The sequence below is a fragment of the Epinephelus lanceolatus genome, chromosome 15 (assembly GCF_041903045.1).
Source record: "Epinephelus lanceolatus isolate andai-2023 chromosome 15, ASM4190304v1, whole genome shotgun sequence".
Taxonomy (NCBI): Eukaryota; Metazoa; Chordata; class Actinopteri; order Perciformes; family Serranidae; genus Epinephelus; species Epinephelus lanceolatus.
The window spans coordinates 3472846-3495744 of record NC_135748.1 but is presented as its reverse complement, the minus strand read 5'-3'; positions in this window follow the sequence as shown (position 1 = coordinate 3495744).

Genomic DNA, 22899 nt, shown 5'->3' with positions numbered 1-22899 from the left:
AATGTACCCAGCTGTGAGACGAAAACACCCTGTTGCTCCAAGGTAACAAGATCTTGAAGTAGTGGCTCAAATATTTTGTGATAGCCATACGTCTTTACGTCATCACTTTTACATAAGAGAGCCAGGTATATTGAGGCCAAAGAGGAATGGCTGCCAGGGGGTAAATTTCCCAAAATCCAATACACTGCACACAGTTTGTGCGTTTTACGTGAAGTACCGAGAGGGTTGCAAACCTCAAAATCATCTACATATAGACAGACAGAGATCCTCAATTCCTCTCCTGAAAGAAAAACATTATTCTTGCAGTACTGCCCATCTTCAAAAAAATCTGTAATGCAGTTGGTCATTCACTATCTGTTGCTGGCTTCTCTTTTCAATAACCTTACTGAGTACATCCTTTTGATTGAGTAGCTGCTGTAAAAACTTTATCAAAGGAACATACTGAAAACTTCTTTTAGCCTTAGCATCAAGTATAAACTGAACTGGCTCAACAATATTAAAATTATCTCTGTAATATTGCTTCCGCTTAAAAGCAGTCGCTAATGGTCCTTCCTTGCCTAAGGCTTTTGACAGGGGGTTAGCTGAATAAAGTTTACATCCCAACTCTTTGATGAGTAATTGGTCAACTACCAGGTTATGATTATTGAAGAAGTCAGCAAGAATGTTGTTAGATACAGGCACCAGGGCAGAACTAACCAAAAACTGCAACTCACTTAACAGCTCATCAACAGCAGAGGCTGGTACATGGAAACAGTTTTCCAACTTCAATAAGACAAATGCTAATTTCTGTTCTATAACTTTTAGCAGGTCCTCAGGTTTTGGGATCAGTGCACCATCGTCAAGTTCAGGATCATCAAATAACTCATCACTCTCTGTCAAACATGTATCTCCCAAAGTAAAATTTAGTGAATCTGCTGTGTTATTTTTCACAATTCCAGTTTTGAAATCATTCAGTGTATATGTCTTGTGCTTTCTGTTCTTATGAGTTTGATATGTTCCATAAATATTTGTTTGAAAAGAACAATTTTCAAACATACAACATACAGTTTCATGTTTCTTTAGATGGCTGTTAACATGAGTTAAAAATTCTTTCAATGAGGTAATGTGGCTACATGAACAATGATGGCAGCTGAATGTTGTACAATCTACTGATCTTTGAGATGTCTGATCAAAATGTGATCAACAAAGGTGACTTCGGAGAGTATTCCAAGTTCTAAATGTGCATGGGCAGTTTAAATATGTGCATGGATAAGGATGTCTGTGACCAAAGTGGCCATGTTTTAATCTGTAGTGCTTCAATAACTGATATCTTGTAGTTTCCTCTGCAGCACAATCTTTACACTTCCACATTCATGGTACTGAAAATGACACAAAACAACAAAACAAAAAATGACTATGCCACATACAGCATTACTTTTATATATTTGTTGCTACTTTATCCATAGTCAGTGTATTACCCACAGTAGTCAGTGGTTGGAAGCAGACAGGAGTGCCAACATGGAAGCTAAGTGGACAGTGTCACCATAATAACATTTCATTTTTTTTTCCAAACAGAAAAACAAAGTATGCCAAATTTAAAATATTTACACCATATTACCCTGCCCCCTGCATCAGACACGCCTTTCCATGGTAAAAATGAAAAGAAAAAAAGAAAACAAAATAAAACTTATTTGTCAAAGAAATTTGGTGGTTTTGAAGAGACCATTATACAGCTCCAGTTTTATCAGATGGGGTCTGATCAAACACTTAAACTGATGTTGATTTTTTTTGTTGGCCCTTTTGTATGCAGCTAAAATACATTTTTTCTACTGACCCTGTCCACAGCAGTACAAAGCTTAGCTTCTGTGCCTGGTCTCCTGTCTGCTTCTCCAAACTGGGGGTGTGCTGACCACCATATACAGAGAGTAATGCACGGATAAGTATCTCACACATAATTATCTCATACAACCACACTTTAAGATAAGATAAGATAAGATAAGATAAGATAAGATAAGATAAGATAAGATGTTCCTTTATTCGTCCCGCAGTGGGGAAATTCACAGTGTAACAGCAGCAGAAGAGGGCATCAGTAAAAAGAGACAATAGACATTAAATAGCAAATAAACAATATAAACAATATAAACAAGTAATATAGAAAAACTATGAACAGTATGAACAATTGAGCAGGTTAAATACAGAAACTAGTAACCTAAAATGTAAGAAATGGGAGTGGACACAATATATAGCACATGGTTGATGATATAGTTGATATTGCACATAAGTATTGGCACACCTGATTTAAAGATTGATATATTGTACCTAAGTTGAAATTCACCTGAGTTAAATATATACACAGTATAAGTGATATTGCACATAAGTATTAGCACACCTGATTTAAGATTGATATATTGCTCCTTAAGTTGAAATTCACTGAGTAAAATAATTTCACAGTATAAGTGAACACAGTTGTACTTATAATGCAGTATAGTTTAAATCTAAACTAATCCTTTAAAGGATCCAACAACTGTGATCAATTTTGAATTTTCATCATGTTAACTACTTCTATTACATGAAAAGATGGAAATTGTACTTACCACTACTAAAGAGCCACAAATAAGTGGACTGTCCAGCCCTCAATCTCCAAAATGGTCCTCTACACAGAGACGTCCTGTAATGTAACATTCATGAGACTCGTGGTTAAAAAGTAGTTGCAACTATACAATATATAGAACAAGCACAAATTTAGTTTTGCAGTTGTGATTACATTAAAACTATCCATCAAAACTCGTTCACGCACAACACTGGAGCAGACTTCTCATTCCTGACACAACAATCCGCAATAAATGACACATTTCAGAAAGCGTGCTGTGCGCAAAAGGACTGCACAGTGTATTTTGACACAAAAATGCCTTATGATATCGTTACCCTTATAACTGCATTCACGTTATACTGCTCACCAAGCTCTGCGCAAGAAGCACACCTGCCTGTCCGCCCTGATGGAGACACATGCTGCTCCCTCACTCTCGATCGCCCACTCACTCACTCCGCTAGCTTACCAATAGCTGTAAGCCTGGAGCTAAAACAATAATACTCCCTAAAAATATTAGTACATCTCTCCGACACAAATGCTAAGAAACCTTTCTGTCCACATTCTGCAAGGCACAGCTACCAACACAAGTTTTTTAAGACTGTCTCACCTCATTACCAAGAGCCCTGCCGCTCGGAGAGTCTCTATAAGCCTGACACCGCCACCCCACACCCAGCCAAAAGATATCACAGGCATTTCGAAAGACTCTATATCGCTAAAATACCACAAATACCACAACACGCTGAATAGTAATAATGCTGCATTTGGTGAAGGCTGTTAAACAGTAATTCAAAAAAACAGTTGCTATAAGCTACTAACGTTAATTGACTAGCTCGTTAGCTAGCTAGAATTAACTACCATGTGCTCAGATATTGCTAACATTTTGCAAGTCATATACAGAAACATCATCAATATCACTTTCTAACCATATGCCTACGTTCCAACATCACAGACCGCATAAAAAAAATATACTTACTCGGATAATTAGTCAGATGTAGCACGATGCTTATCCACACATTGGCATCTCCAAATTGCAGACACTGCCGCCACAGTGTCGTTCTCGACACGTTGATGAAGCCAGCTTCTGAGCATGCGCAATGTCTGGCCTATGGAAACACATCTAGGACAATTTTAGTGTGTACGGTTTGGATTGTGCGATTCACTCAGCGCTGTTACGTTGTATTTATTCAGCTGGCTTTTTTTGGCTTTAACAGGTCTCCAGTTTAAGTTAAACTTACTAAGGTGGCCTAGATTTTAACAGCTAACACAGACATGTTAATTAAATATTGGATAGGTGCATTTATTTCATTCAACAACTCACAAAGTTCACTTTTTTGAGTGTAGAAAAACATTTAAGGTGTCATTTCCAAGGAAGTTTAGGGTGTCCCTTCAGTTGGTGATACTTTTGAAATCACCAGAATTCAAGAAAATGCATTAAGGTCAAAGTCATGGTCAAATTATGCAGATGGAGTGAGACAAAGGGTGCAAAAAGATGGTTTATTTCCAACATAATAACAGCAATGATAATGATCATTATGGTCAAATGAACAGAAATCTAAGTCCCCAGAGCAAAAACATAAATCTGTACACTTGAGTGCAGCTTTGGCACACTTGCACCGTCCAGTGCACCCTTTCTGGCAGTTGCAGTTAATCAGCTCCTGGCACGATTTTGCTGCTTCAGGGAGAGGGATCCAGAGCATCTTCCACCCAGTTGTGTCAGATGGCTCGCAGCAGATAAGGAAAAACTCCACCCAAAAAAACCTTTAAGGAGGGGGAAAAAATGGTAGAAACATCAGGAAGACTGAAAACTGAGGAGGGATCCCTCTTCCAGGATGGACAGACAATAGATGTCATACAGAACAGATCAACATAATAAATTAACAGTAATCCATATGACAGAATAAGACAGAGAGACAGAGACAGAGATGCAGGACAGACAGTAATGACAGCAGCTTACAACAGCATTAATGAAAGTTATAATATTATAATAATAATTACGGTTATTATGGTACAATACGTTGAAAGTATAAATTAATATATGATAGTATACATATGTGCCAATGATCATGTGTATAATAACAGTAGAAGTATGACTAATGATAACAGCAGCAGCAGCAGGCATCAGGCAGGACCACGGCAGCAGCACATCCACACACGTCACACTATCCAGGCACCGCTGTGATATAAGTTAACTCATGTTAAGACAGTGGAGCACAAAGGCTCCGAAGAAGAAGCCGAGTTAGGGACATGCAGTATGGCCAAGTTAGCAAACTGCAGTAACAGGACATGAGTGTTAGCAAAAGGGAGAGAGAGAGAATGAAAGAAGGTGCCCAGTGTATTATAGGAAGTCCCCCGGCAGACTAGGCCTAAGTCAGCCTAACTAGGTACAAGGCAAGCCTGAGCCGGCCCTAACTATAAGCTTTATCAAAGAGGAAAGTCTTAGTCTATTCTTAAATGTGGAGACGGTGTCTGCTTCCCGGACTGCAACAGGAAGATGATTCCACAGGAGAGGAGCCTGATAGCTGAAGGCTCTGGCTCCTGATCTACTTTTGGAGACTTTAGGAACCACGAGTAACCCTGCATTCTCAGAGCGCAGTGTTCTGGTGGGATAATATGGCACTATGAGCTCTCTAAGATATGACGGAGCTTGACCATTTAGAGCTTCATAAGTTAGGAGTAGGATTTTAAATTCAACTCTGGATTTTACAGGGAGCCAGTGCAGAGAAACTAAAACAGGAGAAATGTGTTCTCGCCTCTTAGTTTCTGTCAGTACACGTGCCACTGCATTCTGAATTAGCTGCAGAGTTTTTAAAGACATATTAGAGCTACCTGATAATAGGGAATTACAGTAATCCAGCCTAGAGGTAACAAAAGCGTGGACCAATTTTTCTACATCTTTTCGGGTCAAGATAGGCCTAATTTTCACAATATTACGCAGATGAAAAAACGCAGTCCGTGAAGTTTGTTTTAAATGGTTTTAAAAGGACAGAGGGATGTTGTATGCTGTAAAGCCCTGTGAGGCAAACTGTGATTTGTGATATTGGGCTTTATAAATATAATTAAAAAATTGAATTGAAATTGAAATGGGAGTTAAAAGACAAATCTTGATCAAATATTACTCCAAGGTTTCTTATGGTAGTGCTAGAGGCCAGAGCAATGCCATCCAGAGAAACTATGTCATCAGATAACGAGTCTCTGAGTTGTTTGGGGCCAAGAACAATAACTTCAGTTTTGTCTGAATTTAACATCAGGAAGTTGGGGCTCATCCAGGTTTTTATGTCTTTAAGGCAATTCTGAAGTTTAGTTAATTGATTAGTTTCTTCTGGCTTCATCGATAAATACAATTGTGTATCATCCGCATAGCAATGGAAATTTACAGAGTGATTTCTTATGATGTTAGTAGGGAAGCATGTATAGAGTGAGTAGCATTGGTCTGACCACAGAACCTTACGGAACTCTGAAACAAACTTTCATTTAGAGATGATTCATCATGAACATGAACAAACTGAAAACGATCAGATAAATAAGATTTAAACCAGCTTTGTGCAGAACCTTTTCGGCCAATTAAATGTTCCAGTCTCTGTAGCAGAATTTGATGGTCAATTGTGTCAAATGCCGCACTAAGATCTAATAAAACAAGTACAGAGACGAGTCCTTTGTCTAAAGCAATCAGAAGATCATTTGTAATTTTAACTAGTGCTGTCTCAATGCTATGATGCACTCTAAATCCTGACTGAAATTCCTCAAATAAATTATTATCATGGAGAAAATTATACAGCTGGTCTGCGATTACTTTCTCAAGGATCTTTGAAAGAAAGGGAAGATTAGATATTGGTCTATAGTTGGCTAACACCTCTGGATTCAGGGTGGGCTTTTTTAGAAGAGGTTTAATTAAAGCTACCTTAAAAGACTGTGGTACATAGCCTGTTAATAGAGATATATTGATCATGTCTAATAAGTGAGTGTTAACTAAAGGTAAGACTTCCTTAAGTAGCCTAGTTGGGATGGGGTCTAGGAGACACGTTGATGGTTTAGATGAAGAAATCACTGCGGTCAATTGTTGAAGAGAACTCGGGGAGAAGCAATCTAAATATATATTAGGTCTTACAGCTGTGTTTGAGGTTAGATAGGTACTATCTGAGGACAGGAGGTCATGAATTTTGCTTCCAATAGTTAGAATTTTGTCATTAAAAAGCTCATAAAATCATTACTGCTAAGGGCTAAAGGAATACAAGGCTCAATAGAGCTTTGACTCTCAGTCAGCCTGGCTACAGTGCTGAAAAGAAACCTGGGGTTGTTCTTATTTTCTTCTATTAAAGCTGAGTAATAGTCTGCTCTGACTACTGTTTGTATGTATTGTAATGTAATATGTTTTGTATTATCTGCCATCTGTGGGCTTCATTACATTTCAAATTGCCGCTCTGTTAACAAAAGTGTGTGTGTGTGTGTGTGTGTGTGTGTGTGTGTGCATGCGTGCATCAAATCTTGTACCATGGCAGTATAATCAGGACGAAGATGGTATGATCAAACTGGACTTTATATTTCACATCCCTCATTTAATCTCTGCACTTGTCACTTTCATGTTATTTCATCAAACTGGACTAAAGTTTGTGCTTTGCATTCAACTTCCACTGTTACATAATTTAATTATTTATGCACATTGTTGCTCTTGTCACCATCATATATTTCATACACTTCATTTCTTTGTACATAGGGCAGACCATATTTCCTTTGTATAGTCAATATTTCATTTCACGTTTCATGCACCATTTCCGGACTATTAGGCTTCCACTCTGTAAATAGATTTCAAAATTTCAATATAATTTTAATATTATTTTTGGTTATTTCATTATTGTTATTATTGGTTTACTTTTTTCTATTTTTATTCTTCTGTGTTGCATGTTTTTAGGAGCAAACACCAAGACACATTCTTTGTATGCTTGCACTGGCTAATAATAGAGATTCTGACTGAATGTATGTCATGCTGACATAAAATCCCAAAACCAAGAATCATAAAGATACAAAAAATCTCCAGGGTTGTGTAAATAGTAACCTATGCGTGAATGAGAATGGGTTGGTTTTATCAGCCCTAACCATAACCCAAGCACTTCAGACCTTCCTCCAAGCCTGTAGTAATGTACTAGATTGTCAGTAGTATTGTATTCTCTGAGGATGATTCATTTTAGTAACTATTTACAGTAAAAAAGAAAAAACAAGCAGACAAACAAACAAAAAAATCATTTTATACACTGGGCCTTCAAAGTGCTCTCTGAAACTACACCTGGCATGGCTTGTGTCCAAAAAATGAAAAAAATCACAACTTTGTCGTAGAGCTAAACCAAATACATAATTGGAAAGGTCTCAACCTGGAGAGTAACATAAGTCAGTATGAAGATTCTGCATTGCTCCTGCTTTCAGCCATTCACCTTTGAACCTTGACCTCAGTGCATGTTTGAAGGCTTATAATTCAGCAACAAAAGGGGGTACAGACATGGGACCAGCTGTTATAGAGAGCTCTATCATGTGAGTGTAGTCAACAACTGGGGGTGCTGTCAGATACGGGAAAAATATGAATACAGTTAATTTCCATGAATTTAAAAATTAGATATTTAAAATCTGATTACACAAGTGTGTTTACCATCCCCTTAAAGTCCACAATGTACTCTCAATTCAGTATTTACAACTTCCAAATCTAGGAAAAACACTTATATGTTTTAAATTTTTTATATTTTTTAAAAACTTTCCTAGGACCGCACCATGCAGCTTGATAAATATCAGCAACGCAGTTGTAGTTCTTCTGATTTGCAAAGTAGGGTTCTAAATAGGGTCAGAAAAAGATATAACTACTGAATATATCAAATATCTAGTAAAGCCGAACTAGTAATTACACTGCACCTAGATGAACTATGTTAAGAAAAAGTAAAGATGTTTAATTTCAGATATTTTAGCTAATACGCTAGAAATGGTGTTTTTGGGATGGTAGTTCTGCCGGCTTGTAAAGTAGAGTTGTAAAATAGGGTCATAAAAAGGTATATCAAATAAATATATTAAATATTTAGTACAACCGAACTATCATGTTGTTATTATTATTATTATTATTGTTGTTGAGAGGAATTTATAAAAAAGGAATATATTTGCCGTTTTAATAATGTAAGGGGAACAATTTATCCTCTAATAACTATAATCTAACTACCTCATTACATCAAAATGACAGTTATATCACACACAATTCAATGATTTTAGAGAACAAACAATCATAACTAATTCACTATAATAAATTCAGTCAAATGAAGACAGCGATAAAATAAAGTTTTGTAAACTAGAAAACAACATTAACCACCGCACATGGCGTGATGTTGTTGAAGCAGGGAATTCGTGTGTCCACCACGACAAAGGATCCTAATTGACTTTACATTGACATTGTTTCCATGGTACCGGCACATAATTCTATCCCATTACGTGCTGCCACCACGGAATGCGGTGTTAAGAGGTCGTGGTCATTTCACGTATTTCTGTCTTTCAATTCACAGCCTAATTGAAGAGGAATATTAAAAGCCCCAACAAATAAAGCCCAGTTCAAACCAAAGATTCACAATGAGACTAGTTGAAACATGCAACTACTTGCAATGCGCTTTTCTGCAACCTTCTAAAACCTGACGGTTCACATAAAACTCGATGAGACGGTGTATCATCTCTATGCAACAACTCTCTGTAACTCCACTCTGTTTGCAGCTTTTCAGGCTTTTTTTGTTGCTGGATATAATTTGTAGCTTATTAAAATATCAGTGAGGATAGTGGTAGTGACATACTGGCTTCAGTTGCATTTGTAATAGTGATGAAACAGCAAAAAACATGAAATGAGCATCAAATGGACTGCATTCATAATAAATACACCACAATAATATTAAAAACCACCACCAATTAATCAGTCAATGATTGACGAAAAGTGCAAACAGTGAGCAGCAGCAGTGACCCACCGTCCAATACTGGCAAACCTAAGGACTGAAACAGAGGGCTCAACAGGGACGAAGCACCTGCAGCAGCAAGCAAACATGCCATCTGCGGTCATTTTGACTTGACCAGCCGACTTAACTACAAGCTGATCAGCTGTAAAAATAGGTGACAAGGCTTACATTCTAAAACCAGCTGCCGGCTATTTGACCAGCGGAGTTGCAGGTGACACCATCAACTTTTTTTTGCAACATTCTAAAACAGTTTTGTCATGAATCCTTGGCCTGAAGTGACTTAAGGTTTTGTTACAATTCTCAAGAATGAGAATAGTGTGCACCACACTGAGATGAGTTTACATGGTTGGATATGTGAAAGTCAGTGGTAGTGTGTGTACCGTCTCTGTGACTCCTCTACTGCTGCCTGATGTTGCGATCAGCTGAAACATCACTCCACTGTAATCTGCCTCCTGTAACAGGCCTGATCATCGACATTTCTGCCTCCCCGGGTTTCAACCTCCTCCACTCGGCTCTGATCATCGTGCTTCCTCCTCCCCATTTCTCCTCACTTTGTTTATGTATAATTCATTATTTTCGCTAAGCATATAGGCCCTGAATGTATTTCACTGAGCTGAGCACTTCAAATATTTTCCCCTCGCCGCCACCATCGCCACTTTCTGCCAAGCTCAGCCCGCTCTTTAGCTCTATGTGTTTTTCCTCTGACTTCAAATGGCGCTTTTGAGTCTCAAATTTTGTCGATGAAAAAATGAATAAATAAAAAAAAAGGAGGCAGCTAAAAGTGACGGTGTGCACCAACAACAGCAAGCACCAACAAAGATCACCCCCACCCCCAACCTCCCACTCCTGCTTCTTCTCCTTCCTCTTCTTCTATTATCTTGTTTCTCTAAAATGGATGCATTTGTTTGTTCTCCTTTTGTTTTGCTCAGGAGACATTCTCTCTCCCTCCCTCCTCCTGTTCTCCTTCCCTCTCTCTCTCCCTGTTCTGCCATATCTCATTCCTTTCTTTTTGTTTTCCTCTTCTTGGAGGCTTGTGGGCCAAAAGCTCATAATCATTTCAAAGGTCCTTTAAATATATAATAAGAGTTCTGCATTGTGATAAACAACATGTCACAAGGAGAACATCAACATGGCTTTCTGTGCATGTACACGCTCGCACGCACGCACGCACGCATGCACACACACACACACACACACACACACACTATGTTAGGCACTATGTGACCTGTGCATCTCTTTCCCTGTGTTTCTAACATACTTTTGTCCTTCTGTTGTTCCACTCTGTTCCATTCTGGATTGAGAGGTGATGAGCACAAGTGTGTATTTTTGGTCACAGAGCAAATAATAGTGAAAAAACACTTGATACACAAAGGGAGCAGAATGAGATGAGCTATAGTAAATGTTTCATAAAGAGCTTACACATTATTTATTAAAGCTCACAAGATGATATTGTTAATATTTTGCACTTCAGTATTCAAATGCAATCATCTCTTATACACTGGGCTGTTCAATCAAAGGAACAACATCCATTTTCCCCTTTTCCTTTTTCTTTTTTTGTCAGAAATGATGCCAAACTGTTTCATTGAATTAATTAATATTTTGACCAAAAGGAAGAAAAAGCAGTCTTTGGAGATTTATCAGAAATGCTCCTTTAGCCTCCAAGTCTCTGAGTGGGTAGTGTTTGATTGACAGTTGAGCTGTCAGGAGCACAGGGGAACAATATAAACAAACCTGAGCTGCAAACTGTAGCTTACAAGCTGAGAACAGAATGGTTTTTTTTTAACAGTGGTGCTAAAGAGTAACATAATTTAGCATCTAAGATGACCAATGGTTACATTTGCATTTTAATAGGCCTTTTTTCCCGGCAGTCATTTGGACTCAGGAAAAGTACAGGTATTACGAATAACATGAACACTGGCTCTGATCTATTCAAGTGCCCCAGTAATATGACAGTGTGACAGTGATCCAGGATGCACAACACCAGGAGCCTGAAACTGAGGCAGCTACATGGCGTTTAGATAGTTACAGTTTCACTAGCAAATTAACTATCCAGCTAGGATACTGACATTAGAAGTGGACTTTATTTACTGGATGTTTGTCACTTGTTCAGGTGCAACACAAGGCATGTCCATGTCTGTAGATAGAAAGGACACATGATATTAGCTGCTCAGGGTTTCTGGGATCACAACACATTCACTCCAACTCTTCACCTACCAATGTTTGGTCATGGACTTTCTACATTGAATAATGACATGCAAGGTACCTTGGGTGCATTGGTTGTTTATGTTCAGGGACGCCGTGTCAACTTCAGCCTGTTACATGCATTGTCTGTTTTCAAAGTACACGTCTGGTTTCACAGGAAATGTACAGTTTGCATACAGTCTCTTTCAAAATAAACACACTATGTCAGCACAACACTGAAAACTGATGTGTTTTCTTTTCTTCAAAACAAACGCATGTAGTAATGTTTTGACAAAACACACATGGTTGAGTTTAGGCAACAAAGGCACATGGTTGGGTTTAGGAAAAAAGAACAGGGTTTTGCTTTACAATCTTATGGGAAACAAACACCGGCCTCCCAGGTGAAAGTCAGTGGTTGGACCCATCCACCACCCCTCCAAACCCGCCCTACTCAGACTTTCGCCCCTTTTGTTGCTGTCCCACCACACTGCCAGGTGCCATGAAACAATAATGGCGACCAACCGCGTATCATGCCAACATGAAAGAATGGCTTTTTTCTTCTGTGTCTGACACCAGAAGTCACTGACCAAGTGCCAGTTTTTGACAACTTTGGAATAAGACCTAGTGGGGGATCCGCAGCCTCCCAGGACCTACAGTGGACGTACAACATAGACTAGGGATACTCAATTCACTTTGCCCCGGGGCCAGTTAAAAACATTGATAATATATATCAGAATATGTAATATACAGTACAGGCCAAAAGTTTGGACACACCTTCTCATTCAATGTGTTTTCTTTATTTTCATGACTATTTACATTGTAGATTCTCACTGAAGGCATCAAAACTATGAATGAACACGTGGAGTTATGTACTTAACAAAAAAAGGTGAAATAACTGAAAACATGTTTTATATTCTAGTTTCTTAAAAATAGCCACCCTTTGCTCTGATTACTGCTTTGCACACTCTTGGCATTCTCTCGATGAGCTTCAAGAGGTAGTCACCTGAAATGGTTTTCCAACAGTCTTGAAGGAGTTCCCAGAGGTGTTTAGCACTTGTTGGCCCCTTTGCCTTCACTCTGCGGTCCAGCTCACCCCAAACCATCTCGATTGGGTTCAGGTCCGGTGACTGTGGAGGCCAGGTCATCTGCCGCAGCACTCCATCACTCTCCTTCTTGGTCAAATAGCCCTTACACAGCCTGGAGGTGTGTTTGGGGTCATTGTCCTGTTGAAAAATAAATGATCGTCCAACTAAACGCAAACCGGATGGGATGGCATGTCGCTGCAGGATGTTGTGGTAGCCATGCTGGTTCAGTGTGCCTTCAATTTTGAATAAATCCCCAACAGTGTCACCAGCAAAACACCCCCACACCATCACACCTCCTCCTCCATGCTTCACAGTGGGAACCAGGCATGTGGAATCCATCCGTTCACCTTTTCTGCGTCTCACAAAGACACGGCGGTTGGAACCAAAGATCTCAAATTTGGACTCATCAGACCAAAGCACAGATTTCCACTGGTCTAATGTCCATTCCTTGTGTTTCTTGGCCCAAACAAATCTCTTCTGCTTGTTGCCTCTCCTTAGCAGTGGTTTCCTAGCAGCTATTTGACCATGAAGGCCTGATTTGCGCAGTCTCCTCTTAACAGTTGTTCTAGAGATGGGTCTGCTGCTAGAACTCTGTGTGGCATTCATCTGGTCTCTGATCTGAGCTGCTGTTAACTTGCGATTTCTGAGGCTGGTGACTCGGATGAACTTATCCTCAGAAGCAGAGGTGACTCTTGGTCTTCCTTTCCTGGGTCAGTCCTCATGTGTGCCAGTTTCGTTGTAGCGCTTGATGGTTTTTGCGACTCCACTTGGGGACACATTTAAAGTTTTTGCAATTTTCCGGACTGACTGACCTTCATTTCTTAAAGTAATGATGGCCACTCATTTTTCTTTAGTTAGCTGATTGGTTCTTGCCATAATATGAATTTTAACAGTTGTCCAATAGGGCTGTCGGCTGTGTATTAACCTGACTTCTGCACAATACAACTGATGGTCCCAACCCCATTGATAAAGCAAGAAATTCCACTAATTAACCCTGATAAGGCACACCTGTGAAGTGGAAACCATTTCAGGTGTCTACCTCTTGAAGCTCATCGAGAGAATGCCAAGAGTGTGCAAAGCAGTAATCAGAGCAAAGGGTGGCTATTTTGAAGAAACTAGAATATAAAACATGTTTTCAGTTATTTCACCTTTTTTTGTTAAGTACATAACTCCACATGTGTTCATTCATAGTTTTGATGCCTTCAGTGAGAATCTACAATGTAAATAGTCATGAAAATAAAGAAAACACATTGAATGAGAAGGTGTGTCCAAACTTTTGGCCTGTACTGTATATATTGCCTGTTTTCAGCCTTTTGACTTCAGCCATGTTCGCCAAAAAATAAAACCAGTGTCAGCCTTCCTGCACAGGTCAGGTGTACACAGTGGTGTTTCTAGGATTTGAGGACATTTGGTGTGTAGCCCAGACCTCCGTTGAGGATTGGGGGAGATCCTACCTTGGCATTTTTTCTATATATTGAAACAAGCTCTATTTTGATGCTTTTAATGCAATCTGACACCTTTTAATATGTAAAGTACCAAAAAAAAAAACTTTTTTAAAAATCCCAGTGTGAATCAATGTATTTTCATTGTGAATCTGAAAACAAAACTGGATTATCATTGACAAAGACACTATTATGCCAAGCTGAGGATGTACTTCCAGCACCAGCTCAGGATGTTCAACCAACCGAAGGAGCTGCTGACACAATACCACACTGCAATAATGAAGTCTGTTCTTTACACATCCATCACTGTTTGGTTTGGATCAGCCACCGAACAGGACAGGAACAGACGGCGGAGGACAGTCAGAACTGCAAAAAGAATCATTGGTGCCAGCTTGCTCTCCCTTTTTCTTTTCATAAATCTCGGCTGTCTATGCAGTCAAAAGACACAAATACTTTTGAAATTGTTGCTACATGACCAGAGGAAACAGTGCAAAAAGGGTTGCTCAAGTGGAAGAAAGCGTACAACTACCAGAATGCACTGCACCGCACCAGAACAATAAATACTCCCCCTGGTGGGTGACACTTGGCCATTCTGACATAAAAAACCACATGGCAGCAGGTTGGTAACAAACAATCTCAAACTGCAGTTAAACAGTGAGCTAAAATGTGTTTCTGACAACATTGTAGGTGAGAAACAGGCAACACTGTAACAGAATAATGGATCAAATTTGATTAAGGCTGCCTAGTTTGACTGTTAGACCTCAAAAACAGTATGGCACCCACTTCTTGTTCACAAATTCAGGTATCACAGCCAAACAGCACACTAAAATATCTTTCTAAAGACATTTTAGGTGAGAAATAGGCAATACAGTAACAGAATCTTGGGGTATATTTGATCAGTGCTGCCTATTTTTACAGTTTGGTCTGAGTTTTAGAGACAGGCGGGTGTCTCTTTTCTTTCTTTCTTTATTTGGAGACCTGTTAGCACCAGCATAAGCAATGGCTATTCTCCCTGGGGTCTGCACACATAGATCCATACACACTTACAACTATACCAAATATAAATACAACGAACAAAACAGCTCATCTTGTCTGTTTAACATTGAGTAGTGAAAAGAAACTGTTAAAAATTGTTATTAATGTAATAAAAATTAAGTCACACACAGAATTATAATTCAGCCACAATTCCTAAGAACTCATAGCAGACTTAACTATCTATCCTGTGCTTTCACACATTTAATTCCAAGATAATAGGGTTTTAAAACAAGATATCTCATTATCGCCAAAGGGGCATTTCTACTGTCAGCCAGGTATATATTCAAGTCTCACACCATTGCTATTAATATAAAAACACATTTCACTTATAGTTCCTGAAATGTTTGGAGATGCCGTTTTAACAACATTTTCAAAAGTTCTTTAATATACTCCAGAACAATATGCACTGGCAGTGAATTCCACCTGACCACAGCTCTGTAAGTAACTGTATTGTGTAGCATACTTGTTTTCGCATTAGGTAGAAAGACCTTTTTTTTTTCTGTTGCATATCATGTCTGGTGCTTGTGTAGAGCAAACTGAGAATAACTTCTCACATAATATCTTTGGTGATCATGTCATCAGTACATTTCTGACAAAAGCCAGCTCTGTCTCCCAGTCTGCTTCTACACTCTTTGTGTCTGTAGTGGTGGGCATATAAAATTGCAGAAGCACAATCTATAGTTTGAGCAACAGCAGTAGAGCCAGTGAAAATATGCTGGATGACAGATTTGAGCTGGGATAGTAAAGTAATTTCCAATTTTACAGGTGCACTCACATTCAGTTTAGCTCCATAACAAGTAGATGATATGGTTAACGTGTGAGCTTGTAGAAAAAACCTGTTTCACTGTCTGACCACTCAGCAAGGCAAGTTTATTCATATAGCACGTTTCCGCAACAAGGCAATTCAAAGGGTATCAGGTTCAAGACTGCATCATGTGCACTGTAGAGAGGATAACCATTTTCCAAGATCTTAGTAATTACTTTGGTGAGTACAACAACATAGCTAATAGTAGTGATTGCCTAAGCCAGAAAAAAAATAAAAGCAAACATCTAATAAACCATGGTTTTCTTTAAAGGCCTGGCAGACCATCGTTTTTGTAAATGGATTTGCTGTGGATCAGTGGAATAGCTCACAGGTGCACTTAAGTTGAACTTCGCTGAATTTTGATGTCCAAATTTGCATCATTGAACAAAATCAAACTGTCTCAAAGGTGTCACCATCAGCCAACGATGGAAAAGAAACAGTTATCGCTTTAAGTTTGAAATGAAGTGATTTGACTTGTTATGTGCAAAGAATTTCTCTATCTACATAGACAAACTAAAATGCCTCCCCTTCTGTTCCTAAGATATGACGTTATGTACTAGCCAGAAAAGACCTTTGAGATATAAAATGTCATCACATTTCTGTATTTCTTTTTGTCATAGTGTATGAACTCTTGAGGTTTTGCAAATAAAGAAAAAAAAAAGTTTTTTGAGATCACTGTGACCTTGACCTTTGACCTCCAAAAAATTGAACAGTTGTGCCAAATTTCACATAAAATTCCCTCAAGGCGTTTTTGAGATTTTGTGTTCACAAGAATGGGTTGGACAGATGGACGGATGAACAGACAACCAAAAACATATGCCTCCGGCCACAGCTATCACCGGAGCAGAGGTATATAAAAAAGGCACTCTGGCTGCTAAGCCTATTTTATAGGCCTCTGCTCAAAAATTGCATATCCATAATGAAATGAATATATCTCTGAAACCACAAGGTCTATTTGAATACTTTTGATGTCATGGTAAAGGGAACACTTGTGAGATTTGTTAAGATGTGTAAATATCAGTATATGTGTTATATGTGAGGAGTAAATGAAGATGGCACGCAGCACAAATGAAATATTTTGACGTTTGCATAATAAAAAAAAAAGCATTTTCAGGATGAGTATCTCTTTGGAGTGATGCAGCTGCAGCTCTAAACCTCTATCACATCATAGTACAATATGTAAACATTAACTCTGCAAAGGTTGATTCTCATAAAAAGAAGCAGAACAATATTAGAGAGGTTTTAGTACAGAAAATTCAGACGAGCTCTCCAAAATTGCGCCATGTTTGCATGTGATTTTTGTCATGTACAATCCTATATCTTTCATTTTTTGTTTCTGTAAATCCCTAATGATGTTTAGTATATACACATACAACTGTCCGTTTCATTTTTTTCCGATTTTTCCCACTCCAAACTGACCAATATACACCTACTACATTTGAACCTGAGTTTCTATTGAGGCCCGTATCTCCACGACGGCTTGGCCGATTTAAGTGATTGACACCTCGTTTGATTCATTAGAGCCAATAGAATGATGCTATACCCACCAAAATGAGATTGACAGCACTGTAAGCCAATCAGAGTCAGCAGAATGCGTTGTGGGGCGATGTCGGCTGCTGTGAGTGGTCATTGTTTTGGTTCCCCCGGAACCTTTTTTTCCGTCCGGATTCATTTGAATGACGGACCACATCCGGTAATACGGGAATGAAGAGTGAATCATCGGCAGAATGCCTTCTTCATGGCAAAAATAATAAGGTAAAAGAGATATTACAAATATATTTTGGCGAAAAGATTTCTGTTGTTGTTGTTCTTTGGCCTGTAGCTCTCTGATGGTTTGTGGTAGAGTGCTTTGGTGCATATGTGTGGAAACAGCGGAGTCTCAGCTTTCATTTGAGATGAACGGCGTGTGTTTTGAATAACGTGTGGTCGAGTTAGAGCCCGAAATATAGCAAGTGGGTCGGGATATTGGTGCTTTATGGAGTTGTTGGGAGTTAGTTGTTGTTGTTGTATATTTAGTTGTTGTTTGAGCTGTGTTTGGGGCATGTAAAAAGGGTTTTTACAGCCGTGTAGCTGAGGTTCTGCTGTTAAATTTGATGGGCAACATCACTGTATTCTTCGTGATCAGTGTATTGTTACACACTGTGCTTGCAAAGTCACTCTCAAGTCGGGTTTAACAGGTTGCACACAGGTGGCAGTGTCATGAGACCAACAACAACCATTTTAAGGCTACATCCACATTACGTTTTTATTTAAAAAAAACAAAAACATTACTATTGCTGACTTCATGCCTAGCATCCACGCAACCCTGGTGTTTTGGAACACTTAAAAAGAGACCTTGAAAGTACTGATGATCCTATACTAGTTTTAGGCCCTGTTTAGACGACAACAGTTTCTTTAAAAACAGAAAAGTCTGTCCTTTGTGTCTGCGTTTATATGGCGACGTTATTGAAACGATCCCCGTTCACACGGAGCCGCAAAATCTACTGGAAACGCTGTAGTATGCACACCAGGCCAATGGGTGGCAGTGTAAATTTGCAAAGCAACACCACGGCATGACGCCATGCGCCTGCGCTGAAACGCAGGTGATTACAAATCAAAACAAAGAAGACACAATGGTGTGGACAACGAGGTGGAGTTGCTAGAGTAACAGATCTACACTTCAAATAGATCAACAGGGTAAGCAACACAAACAGAGCTTGGCATTGTTGTTGTGACGGTTGGCATGCCTAGTGACTGGAACCATAATGTGCATGTGCAGTACTGTTTTAAAACAGTGTTTTAAAATGTATTAGTGTGGATGTGGCCAAAATTTCTCTTTGGACAGGGATTTTTGATCAAATGAAAACACAGGATATATAATTGACAGAGCAAATATGTAGACTATGCTAAAGCAGAAAAAAATAGCACTTACTTTTCAAGTTGTAAGATGCAATGCAATTAGTTCCACAGCTAGCAGTTAACAAAACCTCATAGAAACAAATATATATGTCAAGACACCACACACATTGAGTCAAAACAGGTCATTTAAAAGTCTAATCGCTGTGGGGACAAATGAATCTCTCAGTCTATTTGTCCTGCATCTCCGCAGCAGATATCTACATCTGGACGGAAGCAACCTGAACTCTCTGTGAAGCGGGTGGTCTGGATCTGCCAGGATCAGTTTGGCCTTTTTAACCAACCTCACCTTGTGCAGATCAGTGAGGTTGCTTAGGGCTGTGCCAGCAATTTTACTGCACACCCTGACAATTCCCAACAGTTTTTCAGTTTTTCAGCTTTTCAGTTGTTCTTACATGTTAAAAGTCCGAACCAGCAGATGAAATTAAAGGTTATTAAAGACTCGATAAAGCAAGAATAAAACATTCGCATGAAAGTACAATCCAAGTTAAATCCACGGAGCTTCCGATGAAAATACATCTGCTGATGAGCCTTCTTACAAAGTGAGTCCACATGGGCTTCAAAAGTCAACCTGTCATCAAGAACAATTCCCAGGTATTTATACTGGTTTACAATTTCAACACTTACACCAGAGATGACCACAGGTAAGGTAACTGTACTGTTCTTTCTAAAATCAATAACCATCTCCTTCTTTGATACATTTATCTTTAAGGAGGACTCACCCCAGTCAGTGAAATCCCTGACTACTGGCCCATGATCAAGGTCGTCATTGCTGAGAAGGGACAGGATGACTGAGTCATCAGCAAACTTCAAAATCTGATGCTGTGGATGCTGGCTGCGACAATCATTGGTGTTAAAAATTAATAAAAGGGGCGAAAGAACACAGCCCTGAGGAGAACCGGTGGAGGAGAAGAGGACATCAGAGAGAACCCCACTGACCCTCATCCGCTGAGACCGTATGATTAAAAAGTTCATTAGCCAACATGTGAGGCCAGAGTCAATACCAAAAAAACATTGTAATTTCTCAGCTAAAATATGAGTTTAAATACAGTTAAAAGCAGATGAGAAATCAATAAAAAATAATTTTGCAAACGTTTTGTGAACCCTCTAGATGTCTTAAAATCATATTTAAAAGAGTTTCTGTTGCATCCTCCACCCCCCTGCCTGACCTTGGCAGATTGAAGTGGGTCCAGATGATCTTTAACTTTGGATAAAAGGATCTCCTTGACAGTCTTTTCAAATGACTTCATTCATTCATTGTTCTTACAAAAGAGATTAAAAACAGTTCCACTATCCCTGACTGTGTTTACAAGGTCTTTAGTATCCCGGTTTTGAGGCTTATTCCGGCTTTGAGCATATCCAGGATATGATGTTTACATGGAACACAGAGAAACCCGGTTATTCATATCCCTGTATACATGATAAATACCAGTAACCCATTTTCTGATCACTGCATCCTATCTGCGCAGGCGTGTGTTACGTCTTTTACGTCTTTTGTTTACAACAGACTGAGTGGGAAATGTGATATATTTATTAATTATATTTAATTATTAATTATTATTATTATTATTATTATAAATATTAATATTTTCCACCACGACCTAACTTGTTCAACGGTGCGAGGTGGAAAACCAGCGTCATGTAGCTTGTCCGCAACAGACTTGAATAGGTCGGCATTTCTGAGTCTTCTGCTGTCTAAACACGTAGTTATGTTGAGTTCTTTCATCATTTTCAGGTCTCTTCGTCGCTCCAAAAATGGGAAGCTCTCATTGCCGCCATGTTGCTTGTATATCTGGTGCGTCACTCTGGTGCCTGCGTACATGGCAGGCAGCTGTCAGAGACCGAGATAAGGCATATACTTGCTCCAGTATCCCGGCATCTATCGGAGTACTCCAGGTGGCAAAACCAGGTTTCCTGAAACCGGGAAAAGGGCATAACCCGGTTTCGGAATTCGGGATATGGTGTTTACATGCACAAACACACAAACGGGATACTTAAAAAACCCAATCAAAACCGGGATACTAAAGACCTTGTAAACACACTCAATGTGCACTGTAACATTTGAAAACACATTTATAACCGGGCGGCAGGGTGGTGTGGTGATTGGCACGGTCAACTCACAGCAAGAGGGTTCCTGGTTTGATCCCAGGAGGGAGCCCCTTTGTGTGGAGCTTGTATGTTCTCCCCCTGTCAGTGTGGGTTTTCTCGGGGCACTCCGGCTTCCTCCCACAGTCCAAAGACATGCAGGTTGGGGATAGGTTAATTGGTGACTCTAAATTGTCCGTAGGTGTGAATGTGAGTGTGAATGGTTGTCTGTCTCTATGTGTTAACCCTGCGATAGTCTGGCGACCTAATCCAGGGTGTACCCTGCCTCTCACCCAATGTCAGCTGGGATAGGCTTCAGTCCCCCTCCCCCCCCCCCCCCCCATTTTTATAACCAGAAAGCTCCTCAGTAAAATCATAAATGTTAACACGTAAAAAAGGTAAAAAGGTTAAATCGTTAGCCAACTCAAAATCAGAAAAAAGAATTTAAAGCAATCAGAGTCCTTTTGGTCGGCATCCCCATCATGGACCTAACCCCCTCCCAAGCCGGCCAAGAGTTATTGTTATTCTCCACTCTCTCCTTATAATTCACTCTGGATATTTTCAGTTCTTTCTTCACTTGTTTCTTAAGTACGTGGTATCGAGCCATATCCCATAAGTTAATATTGCGCATGTTCATTGTATTTTTAACCAATTTGGAAATCCAGGGTTTATTGTTAGGAAATATAATAATATATTTCCGTGGAATGACTGATTCCTCACAAAAGGTGACATATGAAGAAACAGTGTCTGTGAGTTCATCCAGGCCAGTGCATGCACTTTTAAACATATCCCAGTCAGTGCAGCTGAAGCAGTCCTGAAGGCTGTGGACAGACTCTTTTGACCATACTGGAACTTAGCGTCACTCCGGCTTGTGTTAAAATCCCCCATAACGAAGTTAAGAGCATCCAGAGAGATTCCCTGAAGCCACTGCACAGTCCTCACCATAGTCTGAGTAGCTAGGGTAAGCAAGTGTAATAAAAAGCTGTGAAAATTCCCTCAGCGGTTAGAAAGTGTGCAGAGGCACGGACAGAAGTTCAAGGTTGGGAGTACACAAAGTCTCCTTGATGACAATTGTGTTACACCAGTTTTTATACATGTAAAGACATAAGCCTCCACCGAGTGATTTGCCTGTCACTGTGGAGTCTTTGTCCAAACCAATGGGCTCTCCCAAACCCTCAATCTCCAAGTCAGACTGCAGTTCATATACCTTCAGCCATGTTTCTGTCAATGCAAGGACACAAGTGCTTTTATACTCCGCCAGATACCTGACATTAGTCTGAAGCTCATCAATTTTGCTGCTGAGTGACTGGACATTTGCCAACATGATAGTGGGAAGCAGCATCCGACGGTGGCCCTGCCGCTTCAGTCTCTGGCGTACACCACCACGTCTCCCCCGCTTCCTTACACCCATCATGAAGATGAAGATCAGGGAGGCTAAGGAGAGGTACAGGAGGAAGCTGGAGAGGAAACTCCAGCAGAACAACGTGAGAGAGGTCTGGAGTGGAATGAGGACCATCACTGGCTTCAGGACCAACAACCACAGAGGAGTTGAAGGCAGCATGGACAGGGCCAATGAACTGAATCTGTTTTTTAACAGATTTGACACTGCTGGCCCTGCCCATCGCCCCCCTGACTCTTCTGCTGTCTGTCTTGGTCAACCATCTCCCACTCTGCCCTCCTCCCCCACTCCTCCCTCTCACACCTCAACACCCTCCTGCTTGACCCCCCCTCCTCCTCCTCCTCCTCCTCCTCACACCTCATCTCCCCGTGGTCAGACTGACTGCTCTCTCCATCATGAGGACTACACCCCTCCCCCACGTGTCGTCACCTCCACAATGTG